The sequence below is a fragment of the Mytilus californianus genome, unplaced genomic scaffold (genome assembly GCF_021869535.1).
Source record: "Mytilus californianus isolate M0D057914Y unplaced genomic scaffold, xbMytCali1.0.p SCAF_4, whole genome shotgun sequence".
Lineage (NCBI taxonomy): Eukaryota > Metazoa > Mollusca > Bivalvia > Mytilida > Mytilidae > Mytilus > Mytilus californianus.
Genome location: NW_026262690.1, coordinates 38,612,298 through 38,632,132, shown reverse-complemented (window position 1 = coordinate 38,632,132; position 19,835 = coordinate 38,612,298). Strand labels below are relative to the sequence as shown.

The window sequence follows — 19,835 nt, the reverse complement described above, 5'->3', positions numbered from 1 at the left end:
TCCGAAAACTGGAAAATCCCCCCTTTTTTTATGAAAAAAACCCCTGTAACTCGGAAACGTAAAATCTTAAATTTATAAAAATCAAAAAGGGAGCTCATGTCAATAGATATAAACAATTCACCACAATTTCTTGCAAGTTGATGAAAGCATTCTTGACTTATTGTCCGAAAACTGGAAAATCCCCCCTTTTTTTAATGAATAAAACCCCGTAACTCGGAAACGTAAAATCTAAATTTTATAAAAAACGAAAGGGAGCTCATGTCAATAGATATAAACAATTCACCAAAGTTTTATGCACATTGGTTAAAGCATTTTTGAGTTAATGTCCGACATGTTGACGACGGAGAGACGGACGGACAGACAGACAGACAACGGTATACCATAATACGTCCCGTAAACAGGCGTAAAAAAAATGGTAAAATCGAAATGGCAGTACAATAAGGTCAATTACACATGAGGGCAAACAATCCTACCAAATTACCATCTATGAGATCCTTCTGTAAAACAGGCTTAGAAGACACAGAGGAATTGTGTTCACAAGGTATAATTGTTACAGAGCAAAAAAAAATGGTCGAAGTCAAATTACTCCCATAAAAATTGTCAAATCAAAATGATAATACAGCATGGTCCAGAAAATATGATGACAAGTAATTCTACCAAGTATGAAAGCTTTATGTCAAACAGTCTCTGAGTATATATTGGCGTGTTTCATATGGACACCATTTCCATATCGCGACGCCTGAAAGTTCTGAAACTCAAGTACACCAGTTAAAATATCATATGCAACAATTCAAACCACTTTGCAGAACAAACTTACTGAATTTATTGTTAATTTATTCTCATAATAAATATAGATAAATATTTGCAAGTGAACCTGTAGTTCGCAAAAAATGTCTGAGAATGTAACACATATTTGTAATTTTTCATTTACTTTTTAATACATGTAATAAGATGAATTTCTAATAATTCATAAATAAGATAAAAAGGATAACAGCAGGAGTAACCAAAATATTGGACAATACAACAGACCACAAGTGACAACAACAAATGTATCATTAAATGTATATGTACCTGTTCCATTATCTTCTTGAATTTTGCTACATACATGTATTAAAAATATATTTCATGATCTATACATTAAGGTAAAATTACATGAGAGTAATAGAATTGGAAAAAATGGAAAAACATGTATCCTTTACCTGTCCTCTCTGACAAAAATAAATTGTAATATCTTTAAAAAGTTTGAACTCAAACTGACCTTAAACATACTTTCTTATCCCTTTAAGTCATATTCAAAAGATGATAAATGTCTAACATGTCCGATATGATTATGAGTGACCTTTAAATATTTGATTGGACTAAAGTATCTCACCTAAATTTTTTTATATGATGACATTTATCTGTCAACTATAATAAACAGTTTAAACAGTTTTGTTATTATATAATCTTTCATCGTTTTCTTAGATACAAAAAAATGTGTTAAATGTCAAGGTTCATTAGTTTCAACTGATTATCAATGCAGCAATAACTCCTACATGTATCAGGTCTATCAATATCCTATATATAGTCAAAGTGGTCATTCTGATAATTTTTGCTGTTTTAGATCATATGTTAGTTTGACATGTTTATTATAACATCACTATCAATACATGTATATCTGCACCAAATAACTGTCCCAAGTACTGCGGATTCATTTATTTTCGTGGATACCAATTTTCGTCGATTGAGGAAAACGTACATTTTCGTGGATATTTAATTTCGTGGTTTTGCCAAAGTCTGCATACAAGCCAATGGAAAAATTGTAAATCGTTGAACATTTAAATTCATAGTTCACCTGTACCCACAAAATCCACGAAAATTGGTATCCAACGAAAAATAATGAATCCACAGTACTTTGGATTCATTATTATTCTTTGGATACCAATTTTTTATGATCTCGTGGGTACAGGTGAACCACGAATTTAAATGTTCAACAAAATTACACATTTTCTATAAGCTTTTTATTCAGACTTTGGCAAAACCACGAAATCAAATATTCACGAAAATGCAAGTTTTCTTCAATCCACTAAAATTGGTATCCACGAAAATAAATGAATCCACAGTATATCATCCTATTTATATAAATGTCACAATCAGAAGTGTCCTTCCCCTCTAACATGTCCCCCCCTCCAAACATTTCTAGTCCACATTACTGTACGTCCAAATATGTCACGTTGGTGTTGAACACCTCTTTGAAAGTAGATTATCAAAAAATAAGATTTCCTTAGATCTGATTTCATTAACTGAGTAAATTGTGGTTTTCCTCAAATTCTTCATTAACTTTGTAAAAGAAAAGACCTTCAAGACATTTTATTTACTAATGAGTTACTGATAATTTGCAAGTCAATCTTCTTTGTTTTTTAAGTGTAATATACAAAGTTTTCTTTGATGTCAATGGGAAAATGAAGTTGGTATAAATTGAATGAACTCCAAAAAAAGTTGGATCAGGTGCATCTACTGGTTGAGCTAAGTGTGCATAATTGGCACCTACATATATCTATATATATATATATCTAGGAGAGGAATTTTTGTAATAATCAACAAATAAATAAAACGGGGTGAAAATCAAATTTGATAACGCAATCTTTTCCTTATCTAATATCTATTTATTTGAAAGCAAAACCCTGTTCTCTCTTCCTTTATATCATAGCATTCCAAGTCTTGTCTATCTGAATTACCACGTCTTTCCTACAGAAGTCACTTCTGGACAAATCAAGTATCTTAATTATTCATGATAAGATTTGTGCAATAGTCTACTGTATCACCTTATTAGGATTGTAGGTATTTTCATTCATAGATATTTCACCAAATTGTTCTGCTGAATACATTGAAGCACATGTACATTTGAAGTATTCTGCAATTCTAGGGTTGAAAAATCCATTTTCAGGTTGGTTTCCCGGAATTTCCAAGTAATTGCTAAAAGGAAGGATAGGAAGTAAAAAATCAACTGTTTAAATGTTACGGTCATGACTTATGGGCTCATATATTGCAGTATAAAGAAAACTTATTAGAGGACCAGACAACATTACTGAAGACAAAGAGGCTAATTTAGTGTTAAAATTAGACATGTTTTGGAAAGGAAATAATTCAGGAACGTTTGAGCAAAAAAAACAATGGTACATTATACATGTTTCAGGGGAATGAAATTGGAAATGTGATTTTCAAAAAGCAAAAGTTTGAATGAAATGAACATGTTTCAAAGGCCAGCAACAAAATTGGCACTGCAAATCTTTAAATCATGACTAGAGAGAGAGACCTCTTCCAATGTTGCATTTGATTCAAAGTGACTGGGATTGACATTTCTTGATCTTCAAATGTAATACATTTAAAGTGGTATCAATTAGCATAGGTTCTACTGACCATATATATATATATATATATATATATATACAGACTACCTTCGTAAAATGGAATCCATGAATCCTCTTCCTCCGGAAACTCTCAAGGATGGTGCAAGTCGTGTGGTAACAGACAATATCTGACTTCCCAAGCTGATCTCAAAAACCTTACCATCACTATCATAGACCACAACGAGGGTTGGTCAAGGGCCTACATGCTTGCTCCGCAAAGGTTTTGGATAAGAAAGCTTAGGACAGTTTCCCCAGAGGGCATAAATGAAAAAACAAAGAATGTGTCACTCATTTTCCCTACTATCACTTGTTTCCAGTAACTCAGGCTTCCGTTTTGGACTCTTACAGTTTTAAGAAATTTATTCCTCCTCCCAAACATCAATATTGAAAAAAATTACCAGCGTATTGATTATTGATAATTTGTATAGCTTTCAAGAATTTTACTTCAGTTTGACTACCACATGTCAAGATGAGATTCATTTTACATCTTACTGATGAGGGATATTAGTTACATGTATCCGAAATATCTATGATTTGTTCATGATTTAATTAATTTTTGGTGATGTTGTACCCTTTTAGACTTGTTACATATTATATTTTGTAGTGTACTGTATCATAATTATATGATCCATCGCCCCGTAAGATTTATCGTTGGCTATTATTCAGTCATTTTATATATATATACAAATACATCTAATACATATACATGTATACAGCTAAGGGTTGTCGTCTAAAAGACATTTACAGACCAGTACCGTGGAACGCTAAGTTACTTGATTTGCAGTCATGGCAGTAGACATTGTTATACATATGCAACTGTAATTAAATATTTTGTGGTGTGTAAATTACATCAGAATAGACTATTATGCAATTTATGGCAGTATGGGAATGAGCATTCCCATTTACCTTTAAGTGAAGGGATACAGATGAATTTACAAGATAAACTACTTTCTAGTATTTATTTCAGTTTTACTGACTTGATTCATGTATAAAATGTAAATGAATATAAATTTCAAGATCAATTACATGTATGGGCTCATTTACTACAACATCTGTAGATATTTAATACAATTTAAAATAGCCAACAAATTAAATAAAAGAGTTATAAAAATCAAATTCCAACACTACCTGTCACCAAGATGAAATCCAATTATAATGATCATTACATTGATTGGAGCCTATATAAAATCAATAGAAATTCTTGTTTTCTCTAAGATTGATCCCCTCAGCTGATTCAACAAATCAATACATGAGAAAACCAACTCTAATATATGATACTGCAGCATTAATTGAATACCTTATAAGATCAATGTATTTGCATATACATAAATGCATGTTTCTATACAGTTTGTATGTGCATGTAATTTCACCTCTGACCTGCATTAAATGTTTTTTTATCGATTTAGGCATTTGCATTAAAATGAATCATATACAGAGCTATACATCACTAAAACTAGAGGCTCTAGGGAGCCTGAATTGCTCACCTTGTATAACTGTCTGCTAAGCTGTACTATTACTCCCACATCCTGGATAGCCTTTAAGAGTATAAATTAATAGTGACTGATTGAAAGATAGGAATTAAACTTTTTTCTAGTGTTTTATTTCATGTTGTCTCAAATGCCTGAACATCCTACATACATGTATATCATAATAAAATGCTTCGCTGGGCGCAGCTTGATAAGACCGCAGAGGTCGAACCCTGAACAGTTGGGGCAAGTATGGACACAACATTCAAGCTTGATACAGCTCTGAATTTGGATTGTGATTAAATATTTGACACAGCATAGGTTCTGACACAGAAAGAATGTGGTCTAAGAACTTCAATTTTTTTAATTTACCTATTATGGTCCAATGTCCAAAATCAAAATACATGGTTAGATTCAGCATATCAAAGAACCCCATATATTCAATTTTTGTTGAAATCAAACAAAGTTTAATTTTGGACCCCAACTTGAACAAACTTGAAAACTGGTCCCATAATCAAAAATCTAAACACATGTTTAGATTCAGCATATCAAAGTACCCCAAGAATTCAATTTTTGTTAAAATCAAACTAAGTTTAATTTTGGACCCTTTGGACCTTAATGTAGACCAATTCAAAAAACGGGACCCAAAATTAAAAATCTAAAAACACGGTTAGATTTGGCATATCAAAGAACCCCAATAATTCAATTTTTGATGAAATCAAACAAAGTTTAATTTTGGAGACTTTTGACCGCCAACGTCATACCAATATACGACCAAAAAATTTTCAATTTTTGCGGTCGTATAAAAATAGAAATAACAGTTATGTATTTGTTTTTCAATCTCAATTTGCTTGGAACCCCTGGATCCCATGCATGTCTATCATGCATGAATAGATAACAGTGCAGGTTACAAAAGTACATGTAGTTTCATCAATATGGTCTATCGAAGTGAAGACCAAGGAAAAAACTTAATGGACCAATCCAAGATAATAAGAATTATATAGAAATAATTAACCATCTTTGAGGAGTTGTAATGACAAGATATATGTGACATATTGTCAGACAGGATAAATATTTTCTTAACTCAAAGGGACATGTCTCTGGGGAAACTCAATGGACTGGATGATCCTACTCATATGCACATCATACATGTATACGTATAAATATCTGTATATCAGGGTCTAAAGATATAACCAACCGTGCACGACCCTCATGGATAGTCAAGGTTGTTAAAAAAAAACCTCGTCTTCTAAAGATATACCTAGTTTTGTGTGTAAATGATAAAACTTGTACATTGTAAGAGGAGTTGCGATGACAAGGTCAGTGCTAGACTGGTCAAAAATTTCTAAGTGGAAAGGGGCATAAAGCTACCAAAAAATCACGAACGGGAATATCCTTCCCACATGCACATCTGTATATAAGGATCTAACAATGAACTATTCACGTTTTTTTTGTAGATAGGATAAACCATTTAAGAAAAGATGTGATGAGAAGGTTGGTTCTGAAAAGGGTAAAAATTTCTACTGTAAAAGAGGTATAATTCTAGATAAAATTAACAGAATAAAAAAACCATCAAATGGTATGGTGAGGTTCCATATCATGATCCTATTAAATTTCAGAGACTGATGTGAATATACATTTCTCTAATTCTTAGCCAATTTATCTTTTTCCTGACTTGTTGATTATCTTAATTTAATCAACATGTGGTTTATTTGGTCTCAGTTCTTCATTCGTCCAAATTCAATAATGATGTCAAATTTTCTTGCTTTTTCCTGAATTCCCTATTTGACATCACAAAAAAAGGTGACTAGGCCTGATGACGTCATACAGAAATTTAAGAGCACATCTTTTCGCAGATCATTGGAAAAGGATTAAGTTTGTCTGCATCTCGTCTAAAAATCATTAAAGAAACAGATTCCACCATCAAATTTCAGGCAATGTGACTGCTGCTATCAGTGTAAAATTGCTTGCAGAAAAAAGTCCATTTTTCATGTTTATCAATAAAATACAGAAAAATTAGTAAAAAAATCTAAATTTTGTTAAGGGGCTATCTTTTGATTATGAAGATGATGATAGAGGGCTGTTCAGTGTCCAGCAGCAAGATAAAGGGCAAAAATTGTCATTTAATGGCAATAACTCCTGTAAGGAGTCGTCCAGTTGTTTCGTTCACTTTGGCATTTTTGTCGATCTTGTACATGTATTGCTGATCATTTTTGCTGTTTACAGTTTTTCTTAGAAAATTACGTGTCTCAAAGTTTTGTATATGCAAGTAAAAAAGAAATAAACACGCATTCTATTTGTAAAAACACATAACTCTAGAACGGTTGTGTATAAATTTTATAACATTTAGATAAGACAAACTAAAGTTAGAGAACGGAAACAGAAAATTCTGCAATTTTTGTTTATAAAGGGACATAACTCAAGAATGGTAAAAGTGTCACCACCAAATTTCGTACTTAATCTGTATTATGTAGTAATAAGCATTGTGTATAAGGTTCATAACACTTGGTTGAGGCAAACTTAAGTTAGAAAACAGAAACAAACAAAAAATGCTCCGCTGGGCACAGCTTGATACGACCGCAGAGGTCGAACCCTGAACAGTTGGGGCAAGTATGGACACAACATGCAAGCTTGATACAGCACTGAATTTGGATTGTGATTAAATATTTGACACAGCATAGGTTTCTGACACAGAATGAATGTGGTCTAAGAACTTAAAATTTTTTAATTTACCTATTCAAACCATATCATTATTAATATTATTTGCTTTTATATATAAATCAGAAATAACCAATTTAAAATGGAAAATTTTAAAGAAAAAATAAAATGCTCTGCAGGGCGCAGCTTGATACGACCGCAGAGGTCGACCCTGAACAGTTGGGGCAAGTATGGACACAACATTCAAGCTTGATACAGCTTTGCATTTGGATTGTGATTAAATATTTGACACAGCATAGGTTTCTGACACAGAATGAATGTGGTCTAAGAACTTTAAAATTTTAAATTGGACATTCACCTATTATGGTCCAATATCCAAAATCTAAATACATGGTTAGATTCAGCATATCAAAGAACCCCAAGAATTCAATTTTTGATGAAATCAAACAAAGTTTAATTTTGGACCCTTTTGACCTCAATGTGGACAAAGTTGATAACGGGGCCCAAAAATCAAAAATCTAAATACATGGTTAGATTCAGCATATCAAAGAACCCTATATATTCAACTTTTGAAATCAAACAAAGTTTAATTTTGGACCCCGATTTGGACCAACTTGAAAACTGGGCCCATAATCAAAAATCTAAATACATGTTTAGATTCAGCATATCAAAGAACCCTAAGAATTCAATTTTTGTTAAAATCAAACTAAGTTTAATTTTGGACCCTTTGGACCTTAATGTAGACCAATTTGAAAATGGAACCAAAAATTAAGAATCTAAATACACGGTTAGATTCGGCATATCAAAGAACCCCAATAATTCAATTTTTGATGAAATCAAACAAAGTTTAATTTTGGACCCTTTGGACCTCAATGTGGACCAATTTAAAAAGGGGCCCAAAATCCAAAAACTAAATACACGGTTAGATTCAGCATATTAATTAAAGAACCCCAAGAATTCAAGAATAAAACCCCATTGAAATTGGTCAAGAAATAAGCAATTTATACGAAGTATCTTCTTTTGCACAATACTGTGCAATTAAATATTTCTTGCTATTGCGCAATACTGTATACGTACTATTGACAATTTCTTGCTATTGCGCAATATTGTGCTATTGGATATTTCTTGCTATTGTGCAGTACTGTGCAATTGAAGATTTCTTGCTATTGCGCAATACTGTGCAATTGAAGATTTCTTGCTATTGTGCAATACTGTGCAATTGAAAATTTCTTGCTATTGCACAATACTTATTATATAATAATTTACACATCCTGTTTGGTGTGTATCTCCTACCATATCATTATTATTTGCTTTTAAATATAAATCAGAAATAACCAACTTAAAATGGAAAATTTTAAAAGAAAAAAAAAAGGAAAAAAAGAAAAAAAAGAAAAAAAAAAAATCCCCCCCCCCCAATTTTTTTAACCCCCTTATGATTCATCACCCCGAAACTCAATCCCAGCCTTCCCTTTGTGGTATGGTACCTTGCAGTACAATTTCAGAGTGATCCATACACTTGAACACAAGTTATTGTCTGGAAACTAGAAAATGTGTTTTTTGCCCCTTTTTGGCCCCTAATTCCTAAAATATTGAGGCAATTACCCCCATCATCAATCCAAGCCTTCCCTTTGTGGTATGGTACCTTGCAGTACAATTTCAGAGAGATCCATACACTTGAACACAAGTTATGGTCTGGAAACTAGAAATATGCTTATTTTTGGCCCCTTTTCCTAAACGTTTCGGCAATTACCCCCAAACTCAATTCCAGCTTTCCCTTTGTGATATGGAACCTTGTAGTACAATTTCAGAATGATCCATACACTTACACACAAGTTATTGTCATGAAACTAGAAAAATGCTGGTTTTTTGCCCCTTTTTTGGCCCCTAATTCCTAAAATGTTGAGGCAATTACCCCCAAAATCAATCCCAGCATTCCTTTTGTGATATGGAACCTTGTGGTACAATGTCAGAGAGATCCATACACTAACACACAAGTTACAAAACATGTATGTCTGGAAATTACAAAAATGCTTATTTTTGGCCCCTAATTCCTTTACTGTTGGTCCCATAACCCCCAAAATCAATCCCAACCTTCCTTTTGTGGTATTGAACCTTGTGGTAAAATTTCATAAAGATCCATTCACTTAAACTAAAGTTAGAGTGCGAAAACCAATGTGTCTTCGGACGACGCCGGACGACGACGATGACGTCAACGTCATACCAATATACGACCACAAAAATTTTTTTGCGGCCGTATAAAAAGGAAAAAAAGGAAAAAGATATCCCTCCCCCAAATTTTTTGAACCCCCTTATGATTCATCACCCCCAAACTCAATCCCAGCCTTCCCTTTGTGATATGGAACATTGTAGTACAATTTCAGAGAGATCCATACACTTACACACAAGTTATTGTCCTGAAACTAGAACGGTTGTATAAAAATGCTTGTTTTTTGCCCCTTATTCCTAAAATTTTGAGGCAATTACATTGTACCCCCAAAATCAATCCCAGCCTTCCCTTTGTGGTATGGTACATTGTACCTTGCAGTACAATTTCAGAGAGATCCATACAATTGAACACAAGTTATGGTCTGGAAACTAGAAATATGCTTATTTTTGGCCCCTTTTCCTAAACGTTTTGGGCAATTACCCCAAACTCAATTCCAGCTTTCCCTTTGTGATATGGAACCTTGTAGTACAATTTAATAAAGATCCATACACTTACACACAAGTTATTGTCATAAAACTAGAAAAATACTTGTTTTTTGCCCCTTTTTGGCCCCTAATTCCTAAAATTTTGAGGCAATTACCCCCAAAATCAATCCCAGCATTCCCTTTGTGATATGGAACCTTGTGGTACAATGTCAGAGAGCTCCATACACTAACACACAAGTTATGTCTGGAAGTTACAAAAATGCTTATTTTTGGCCCCTTTTTGGCCCCTAATTCCTTAACTGTTGGTACCATAACCCCCAAAATCAATCCCAACCTTCCTTCTGTGGTATTGAACCTTATGGTAAAATTTCATAGAGATCAATTCACTTAAACTAAAGTTAGAGTGCGAAAACCAAATGTCTTCGGACGACGCCGGACGTAAAAGTAATGTGTCATCGGACGATGACATAGACGCCAACGTCATACCAATATACGACCGCAAAACTTTTTGCGGTCGTATAAAAATTTGTACTTGATCTTAGTTTTGTGGTAATGAATATTGTGTATAAGTTTCATAATGTTTGGTTGGGGCAAACTTAAGTTACAGAATGGAAACTAAAAATTTTGCAATCTTTTGATTTATAAAGGGGCATAACTCAATAATGGTTAAAGTGACACTACCCAAATTCAACTTGATCTGTGTTTTATCAGTGGAAGTCAAAATTAAACATTGCATTGTATAAAGCATTGATTGTAGTTGATTCAACTATAATCATGGACAAAGGAAGATAACTCCAATTTTAAAAATCACTTGATATTTAGAAGAAAATAAAAAATTTGCCAGTTTTCCATTTATAAAGGGGGCATAATTCTAGAACGTTTAAAGTGACGCCACCAAAATTCAGACTTGATCTGTGTTTTGTGGTAATAAGCATTGTGTATAAGTTTCATAACATTTGGTTGAGGCAAACTTAAGTTAGAGAACGGAAAATAAACATTTTGCATTTTTTCCATTTATAAAGGGGCATAACTCTAGAACGGTTAAAGTGACGCCACCCAAATCCCTACTTGATCTGTGTTTTGTGGTAATAAGCATTGTCTATAAGTTTCATAACATTTGGTTGAGGCAAACTTAAGTTAGAGAACGGAAACTAAAAATTTTGCAATTTTTCCATTTATAAAGGAGCATAACTCTAGAACATTTAAAGTGACGCCACCAAAATTCAAACTAGATCTGTGTTTTGTGGTAATAAGCATTGTGTATAAGTTTCATAACATTTGGTTGAGGCAAACTCAAGTTAGAGAACGGAAACCAATTTTGGGACGTACGTACAGACGGACAAGGGTAAAACTTAATGCCCCCACCGCTACGACGGGGGCATAGATATTATTCACCATTCGTTATGATTAATGAGTCTACGGCATTTTCTTTTTACGATTTGTTGGCATTAATTTAGGATAATAATACATTTTGGCTACAACAGGAATACTTCCACAGCTGCATTGCCTGACTTTGCATAATATTTATTTACACACAATGTATGTAAACTTGTGTGTTGTATTTTGGACAGCACTTGATCTTAAAAGATTTTAAAAGAAATTAATTTGCCGTGGGAAGACAATTCCAGGATACACATCTCAGTGATCAACAGTGTGTGGTTGAACTTCAACTTGACTTCGCTCACAATATTAAATGATAAAAATAGCTGACATCAATTTTATCCACAGCACGAGATCTTTATATGGTGGGAAATAATATCGCATACCAGTAAACTCGGGTGACCTCTCTGAATGACTGAGGGAAAATTCATTCAGGTTTTTAAAGTTGCTTTGTATTAATGATTGACATTTTTGTATGTTAGTATTGAGGCTCTAGAGGGTCCTTTTATGATTGATTAACCGGAATCTAAAATATAATCTGTTTCAGAATAAACGAATACACGTGTTCTTTAACTATCTTATTTTTTATGTTTTATCAGTCAAAACAGGACATAGACCTGAACATTAGTTGTACCTCCATGGTCAACAATATAAATTTATTGTAGATGAAAACACGATGCATGTCGTTTAGTTGGGCGTTGGTAGAGATCTTCTGTGAAAATGTGTAGTTCGTTAAAATCCTGTCCACTTTTTTTTTCTTGAGGCATATGGGTACACGATATAATTTCATTTTAATATTTTTCGTATATATATATTTGATTTTTTTCTATAGTAATCATGGTAATTGTTGAAATAGTTCATTTTTTTTCATTTCGCCAAGGACTTTTAACTTTTAAAATACGGATTGCGCGCATTCAATTTTTTTTTAAAAATAATTAAAAATCAATAACAGAGATAAACGCATGATTTTTTTCCATAAAATTAATTAAGTTGTAAATGTTGTGTTGTGTCTGGGCGGGGAATTTCTCTCAGTGTTTTGTTTTCATGAATAAAGGGCATGCATACGAAACTTATTCCCTTTGTTCAACAGAGTTGTCACTTTACAGTTTCTTTTCGGAATTCAAATAATTCAAGTCAGTCATGTACCGAGGTAGTGAAACATAATATTTTACATTGCAAAATAAATATGCACCTGAAATTGCTTACTAAGTCATAAAAGATTCTAATTCTGGTAAAATCGTCTTTGTTGAAAGAACACAAAGTATGACCTGACCAGACTATAATAGAAATACAAAATAAGTTTTTTCTTCGTATTTTTATTTGTTTGTACGTTTTATTTCAAATGACAATGACATAAGGCAAAAACGTATAAGAATAATTATCTTATGCTGAATGATAATGTCACATCTTTATCTGTCAAAGAAAGGAAAACATTTGTTAAAATTTTAATACCGTGTTTTTAAAGCACACAGGTGCAATCAAGATCGATTAAATGTACATAGGTAAATAATCTGGCTAATCCGATTATGTTGTCACGCTTCGTTAATTTCTAGGACATCCGATGGGCAATAAACAAATTAACAGCCACACAGTGTTGGGAGAGAATCTTTGAAGGAAATTAGGAGTATAATCCGTGGTACGCGGTGTGACTCCGAAAAACACGGAAATCGGAAAAAACGATCTTAAATCGATTCGTTTAAATGGTACTGTATCTATTTCTATAATCTTCTAAAGATAATAGCAATAAAAAGCTCTACTGGGCGCAGCTTGATATGAACACAGAGGTCAAACCTTGAACAGTTGGGGCAAGCATGGACACAACATTTAAGGTTAAAACAGCTCTGAATTTGGATTGTGATTGAATATTTGACACAGCATAGGTTTGTGACACAAAATGAATGTGGTCAAAGAAATGAAAAATTTGAAATTGGACATTTACCTATCATGGTCCAGTATCCAAAATCTAAATACATGGTTAGAATCAGCATAACAATGAACCCCAAGAATTCAATTTTTGATGAAATCAAATAAAGTTTATTTTAGGGCCCTTTGGACATCATGGTGGACCAATTTGATAACGGAGCCCAAAATCCAAAATCTAAAAAAATTAGATGAAAATTGTCATTAAAGGGCAATAACTCCTGCAGGTATTGATCATGTTGCCATTATGTTCTATTTTTAGTCGTCATGGTCATGGTTGCCATGTTAGTTGATTTGCAGTGGAAAAACAGAAAAACTTTATACAAGATACTCTATGGATTATTCAGTTTAAGTTTGGTTGAAATGAGTCCTGTGGTGTTAGAGAAGTTTTTGTCATGCTGATCATTTTTGCAGTTTTCACTTTGTACCTACATGTATTGCTAGCTCCTATAGATTGTAAAAGTAACAGCAAAAAAATGCAAAAAATTGGAAAAAATGTTTAATTCAGAGGCAATTAAATGTACTCAAAAACAGACTGAATGATTTTTCTGGAATTTTCAGGGTTTATATATAGATGTTCTTGTACTGGTCATTTTTGTATTTTATTCTTTTAACCTAGCTCCTATATTTTTCAAGATAACAGCTAACATCTGCTGAAAAAAGTTATTTCAGGGGCAATAACTCTTAAACAAATATTTAAATTTGTCTCCAATTTTCAAGGTGCATACATCTTGTCATGATGATCATTTTTGCGATAAACACCTTCAACCTATCTCCTTTACTTTAGAAACAATGAAAAAAGTTTTTTAAAAAACATTTCAGGCATACCTGTCAACCTATGAAGAAAAAAAATGGAGGTCATGCATTGAAGAAGAAAATCTCAGGTCATAACGCATACAAATTTTTTTCAGCTGAAGTAGTTGTTGTCTGTTTATGTAGTTTATACGTGTTTCTCGTTTCTGGTTTTTATATAGATTAGACTGTTGGTTTTCCCGTTTGAATGGTTTTACACTAGTAATTTTTGGGGCCTTTTATAGCTTGCTGTTCGGTGTGAGCCAATGCTCCGTGTTGAAGGTCTTACCTTGACCTATAATGGTTAACTTTTATAAATTGATGGAGAGTTGTCTCATTGGCACTCATATCACATCTTCCTATATAGATCTATCACATGGTTAAGTATTAACTGAAAATAATTTAAAACTTAAATTTTATTTATTCATTGCATTTATCATGTTTATAAAACCATTGAAATATTAATGTATTATACTATATCACTTCATGCCAAGCCATTCCTCTCTTATTGTTTTGTTTACAGTTTTAAATCAACAAACAAGCCACATGGTTTATTGTCTAGTATTCATCATTACTAAACTTTACTTAATGTTCTATTTGACGACGAGGGGAGATTTTAACACCCTTGCCTACCCATAAGGGTCTTGCACAGTCGGTTCACTTGATCTTAGTTGATGTAAGAATGTATAATTCAAAATTTAAGCGTTTAAAGGAAGTATAGATGAAAAAAATAATTTTCAAAATATTAATTTTTCTAATTGTTCTAAGATAAAACAAGAGTGCACACGCTGAAATGTCTCGCCTTCTTTACTAATCATTGATATTATGTTGATAGTCCTTAATATAAAGCTTTATTACAACTGCCACATAAACTTAACATTAACCAAGTAAACTAAACATTGACCAATGAACCATGAAAATGAGGTCAAGGTCAGATAAACCATGCAAGGCAGGCATGTACAGCTAACAAATCTTCCATACAACAAATATAGTTGACCTATTGCTTATAGTTTAAGAAAAACAGACCAAAACACAAAAACTTAACACTGAGCAATGAACCTTGAAAATGAGGTCAAGGTCAAATAAAACCTGCGTGACTGACATATAGATCATAAAATCTTTCCATACACCAAATATAGTTGAACTATTGCATATATAGTATTAGAAAAAAAGACCAAAACTCAAAAACTTAACTTTGACCACTGAACCATGAAAATGAGGTCAAGGTCAGATGACACCTGCCAGCTAGACATGTACACCTTACAATCATTCCATACACCAAATATAGTAGACCTATATTGCATACAGTATAAGAAAAACAGACCAAAACACAAAAACTTAACTATAACCACTGAACCATGAAAATGAGGTCAAGGTCAGACGACACCTGCCAGTTGGACATGTACACCTCACAATCATTCCATACACCAAATACAATAGACTTATTGCATACAGTATAAGAAAAACAGACCAAAACACAAAAACTTAACTATAACCACTGAACCATGAAAATGAGGTCAAGGTCAGATGACACCTGCCAGTTGGACATGTACACCTTACAGTCCTTCCATACACCGAATATACTAGACCTATTAATTGCTTATAGTATCTGAGATATGGACTTGACCACCAAAACTTAACCTTGTTCACTGATCCATGAAATGAGGTCGTGGTCAAGTGAAAACTGTCTGACGGGAATGAGGACCTTGCAAGGTACGCACATTCCAAATATAGTTATCCTATTACTTATAATAAGAGAGAATTTAACATTACAAAAAATCTTAACTTTTTTTTCAAGTAGTCATGATCACTGAACCATGAAAATGAGGTCAAGGACATTGGACATGTGACTGACGGAAACTTCGTAACATGAGGCATCCATATACAAAGTATGAAGCATCCAGATCTTCTACCTTCTAAAATATAAAGCTTTTAAGAAGTTAGCTAACGCCGCCGCCGGATCACTATCCCTATGTCGAGCTTTCTGCGACAAAAGTCGCAGGCTCGACAAAAATCATTTTCAAGTAATATTCTGATATGTATTTGCATTCAATTTGCCTTAGATTTAATATTTTTACACAAAAAAAAATCAATTTAAGAAGCTTACTGTTAATAGTGGCAAAAAAGGGGGAGTAACTCAATTTTTTTGTCAAACAACTTTGGAATACACAAATTATTTAAGACCTAAGCTAACATGGAAAAGGTAAATACATGTAGATGTATTGATTGCCTTAGTAATAATATATATACATAATTATTTTATTGATTTATCTTTAGAACAAAAAAATGCTATGGGACTGTTAACATTGGGGATATGAGCACCTGAAAAGTCACAAGACATTACGGCTGCCAATTCAATGCAAGTAACAGGTTGGGGACAACCCGCCAAATGAGGAATAGTTACTTTAATGAGTAACTATCCCTCAAAAGAGGAATACTTTTCTAGTGCTTTTTTTTACAGATGTTTTAATTGAAATGGCCCGTATTCATGAAAAATGCAGCAAATTTTCTAAAAGATGAATAGCCCTGACCGGATTTACTGAGAAGTCACAAGGATATGAAAACTTCGAAAAAATTTACAATTTTCAAAGCTACTTACTCTTTTAAAACTCAAAATAAAAAAATAGCTCGAAAAAAATATGGTTCTTAGAAGAAGTTGATCCATTTTCTATACATTTGTGCAATTTTAAGTAAAAATACTCTAAGAAAATTTTGTTATAGCACTATCAAATGGTTACTCAATTGAGGGATTTACTCAGTTGAAGAACCCCATTTGGTGGGTTGTTCCCAACCTGATCAAAACAAACATGAATGCAAATTATCATCATCCACTTGTTTAGTCCGAAGGCGAAGTAACACTTGTTAAAAACCATCGGGGGATCATCAGGTAGCACCTGTCTCTTATTAAATACTGTTGTGTGTAAAAAGCTCTTCAAAGTTTATTTCCTTTGTCGATGTTTAAAATAAGATTTCTATGTTCTATGTCTATGTCCAATCTATGTTTACAAACCTACAAAGTTCAGTTAATTTTTTCCAGTTTCCCAAACCGGAAATATCAAATTTGAATAAGGAAAAGATTGTGTAAATTTATTTTTGAATAACGGATTGATCAATTTTATATTGTGTTGTCCTTCCATACAAATATTTCCCCATATTAGATATATAGAATTATCAAATACAAATACAGAAACATATATATATTTTTATTTACCAATCAAGGTATCTCTAGAATGACATGAGATTAATTACAATGTAAGTGACATCCAGCTATAGATTTGAACAAAGAGAGACAACTCAATCATTTTCATGATGAAATTTCATGACAAGGTTTTTCATAAATGACAGTTGGATTTTATGTGTAAATAGAAAAGTTTTACTGTGTATAATACCGTTGGACATACACTTTCAAAAACATATGTAAATATAACCAATACTTGGATTTTATCCTTGGTGTTCCTTTACAAAGGAAGCCTTATACTGAGAGAAGAAGAAGATTGATTGATTGTTGGTTGCTTAACGTCAAGTGGCAAATATTTCATGCATATTCAGGACGAGAACAAATTAACAATAAATACAATAGGTAGGTTCTGTAATAGAGGCGTCAGGGATTAAGGTCGGAGAAATTTAGACTGCCATGGGAAATGAGGGTATATTGGAAAGGGACAGCAATTTAGCCTTGCAACAGGTCACCTACGGACCCTTCAAAGAGTTGTTGCAAGGGTTCTTAACGAAGAAGAAGAAGAAGAAGAAGAAGAAGAAGAAGAAGAAGAAGAAGAAGAAGAAGAAGAAGAAGAAGAAGAAGAAGAAGAAGAAGAAGAAGAAGAAGCACCATTCGAAAACGGCCAATCAAGGTCCTCCTGGATAAACTTCTGGTCACGTTGATCAGAGACTTATAGTATAAAATAGTCGATCAACGCAGGGACATAGTTAGTATAGACTGTCCCTGCGTTGATCGACTATTTTCTTAGATGATTTGGTATCAACTGCGAACATGAACATATCAGACATTGAAGTTCATGTTTGGTTTTGATTTAGTTTAGCTTTATAGCAAAGATATCCGCAGGCTCTATTTGACCTAGGACTAATATATTAGTGTAATAGTCAGAGATTTAATTATATAATTACAATATTTATTATTCAGGTCATCGATGAATTGTCTTCTACACAGCAGTACGGTTTCAGTCAAGTACAGTAGAGTCTTCGCTGTAGCATATATGATAAACTAGATGTGTCGGAACGATACGCATTGGCCCGCTCGCCAAAAAAGCTTGAACCGTAAACTCGATCTGTAACTCACCATAGAAGAACCACAAACTAAAAAGCAGCTCAATATGTGACGGAACGAAACGTAAACTCGATCTGTAACTCTTCATAGTAGATTTACAAATTAAAAAGCAGCTCAATGTGAACTCGTTTTGCAAAAAGTCCGTAAAACTGTTATTTTCACGAAATTTTCAAAGTCCACAGCCCGTTATTTTGGCAAAAATAAGCGGAGCGGAACCAAACGTAAACTCGATCTGTAAATCATCATAGTATAGACTCACATATTAAAAAATAGGTCAATATGTGAAGGCGCTCTTAGAATAAAAAGTCCGTATAACTGTTATTTTCACGAAATTTTTAAAAGTCCAAAGCCCGTAATTTCGGCAAAAATCAGCGGAATGATGGAATAACAGACAAGGGTAAAACTATATGGCCCGACCACTAAGTGGCAGGCCCCTGAAAAACTGTTTATATATTAGGATGAGAGCAATATTTGTTTCAGTTGTGTATTTTTATCCATAAGATATATTGAGCATAACCTAGCGACAGATACATATAATAACTGTGTCAAGGGAACTTGAATTCAGTGGTGTTGAGGTACTATAGAAGTAAGAAGAAGAAGAATATTTTATTCCGATTAAGGACCCGAAGGGCATTAACATTTGACATGACAATAAAATTATAATTTGAGGATAACACAAATAACATTCTATAAATGTACACGTAAAACGGAGAAATAAGGGCATAAGTTTTTAAAAGATATCCGCTACATTGATTTGTTTTCTTGAAATTATTACACACAGCTAGTAAATGTTGTTATCCACTCTCGAAATATGCAAAAATAATAAACCTTATCCTACTTTTTCCTAAAATCTGGGGACCGGACATTATTCGAACCGTTTGATGCCACACAAAGGCGTTTACGCCGGAAACGATACAAGAAATTGTCGTTTCTTGGAATTTCAGACCTATTTCAAGAGAAAGAAATTCAAAGTTGAGACAAACCAGTGAACAATTTTTCAGGAAACAGATTTAACATTGCCTTTCATAATGATGGTGCTGTTTACCTATACCATATACACATCAAGGAGTTGTTAGAAAATGCATGTTGAATAGGAAGGAAATCTCAAGAAATTTAATGGTATATTGAGGTATAAAATTGAGAATGGAAACGTTGACTCGGCTGTAATCAACGGTCAAGTGATTTATGGATGAGAGTACGTGGAATTTTCAACAAATTTGTATCAGCACCATTGCTCATGATACTGAAAGATAAATCAAATTATATCATTCAAATATGTTCTATGTCTTTTAT

The 19,835-nt window shown here is 33.1% G+C and overlaps 1 protein-coding gene across 6 annotated transcripts in view; it reads right to left on the bottom strand.

Moving 5' to 3' along the window:
• Positions 1 to 17,316, bottom strand: part of LOC127698268 (GTPase-activating protein skywalker-like) — a 58,701-nt gene extending 41,385 nt beyond the window's left edge. For 2 of the 6 annotated variants that reach the window (XM_052201649.1, XM_052201656.1), the window contains exons 1-2: positions 17,268 to 17,316; positions 4,874 to 4,924 (exon numbers count right to left, since the gene is read on the bottom strand). The gene's annotated coding sequence lies outside the window, so the exon portion shown is untranslated. Of the gene's footprint in view, positions 1 to 4,517; positions 4,538 to 4,873; positions 4,925 to 17,267 lie in introns of those variants that run through there. The other 4 variants (XM_052201651.1, XM_052201650.1, XM_052201652.1 and 1 more) reach the window with 4 other exon arrangements.
• Positions 17,317 to 19,835: the final 2,519 nt, after the last annotated feature.